General features: G+C 55.3%; 1 pseudogene; it reads left to right on the plus strand.

Annotated features, from left to right (window-relative positions):
• Positions 1 to 482: 482 nt before the first annotated feature.
• Positions 483 to 1,345, plus strand: LOC108356952 (uncharacterized; annotated as a pseudogene).
• Positions 1,346 to 1,380: the final 35 nt, after the last annotated feature.

Raw genomic sequence — 1,380 nt, forward strand, 5'->3', positions numbered from 1 at the left:
ACAAGGCGGCGGTCAAAGTCCACGAGAGACTTAGCTGCAAGTCCAACCGTACGAAGGAAGAGAAGGAAAGGTTGGCTTGTGCTAAGGGGAAAATGGAGGAAGGCCGGGCGTACTACGCAGCAAGGCCACGATTCAATGCCACGGACCCGGGATTCGCAAACCGGATCGAGGAAGGAATCGCGGCTAAAAGGCAGCGGTCTGCTGAAAGCGAGATAGCAAGGCCGTCCAAGAGATCGAAGCGCAAAGACGACGCTGCAAAGCCAAACGCCAGGCACGATCAAGAGAAAGCGACAACATCGAGAGCGACGGCAACGGCCAGTGAGATAGCCAGGAGACATCTAATCGTGGCACTCATAGACCGTAGCAATCCGCTGGCAGAAATGTCTCAGGAGCGCTGTGGAGCAGTGGAGGTAAAGCTGTTGGATGCGCTCGTCGAGAAAATGGATGGGGACCCTAACACGACCATGCNAAGGCCGGGCGTACTACGCAGCAAGGCCACGATTCAATGCCACGGACCCGGGATTCGCAAACCGGATCGAGGAAGGAATCGCGGCTAAAAGGCAGCGGTCTGCTGAAAGCGAGATAGCAAGGCCGTCCAAGAGATCGAAGCGCAAAGACGACGCTGCAAAGCCAAACGCCAGGCACGATCAAGAGAAAGCGACAACATCGAGAGCGACGGCAACGGCCAGTGAGATAGCCAGGAGACATCTAATCGTGGCACTCATAGACCGTAGCAATCCGCTGGCAGAAATGTCTCAGGAGCGCTGTGGAGCAGTGGAGGTAAAGCTGTTGGATGCGCTCGTCGAGAAAATGGATGGGGACCCTAACACGACCATGCCAACTTTCGATGGTGCGCGGTGGCTAAACGGGGTTAAAATACTAAAGTGCAAGGACGATCCAACTCTACTATGGGTAAAGGAAGCTGTCGCGACGCTTCAAGGTCTGTGGGAGGGCGCCGTCTTGTAGGTTGTGGACCGCAGCTGCATACCGTCCATACCGAAAGCGAAGGTGCTCATACCCCGCACGGTAAAGCCGGAGAATGCGCTGCGGCTTCTGCAGAGACAGAATCCAGACGTGCCGACGGGAGATTGGAGGGTGTTAAAGGTCACCAACTCCGGTAAGGAGGATGGCAGCCAAAACTACATCCTCCAAATAAATAAGCCGGACGAAGACATATTGTACGCTAGGTTCGGGAAGATAGCGTGGGGCGTAGGTAGCGTATACCTTCGCCTGAAGAAGCGAAACCTGGCCGATAAGAATGAGAACACGTTGGAGGAGCGAGAGGTTGAGGAGGATCTGGGAGAGATCCTGGAGGCCACCTTGAAACTCCAGGATACCAAGAAGGGTGAACCGGAGACTCTACCCGACCCCGAGAAGAAT

The sequence above is a fragment of the Rhagoletis zephyria genome, unplaced genomic scaffold (assembly GCF_001687245.7).
Source record: "Rhagoletis zephyria isolate East Lansing unplaced genomic scaffold, Rhagoletis_zephyria_1.1 Rzeph_scaffold_68047, whole genome shotgun sequence".
Lineage (NCBI taxonomy): Eukaryota > Metazoa > Arthropoda > Insecta > Diptera > Tephritidae > Rhagoletis > Rhagoletis zephyria.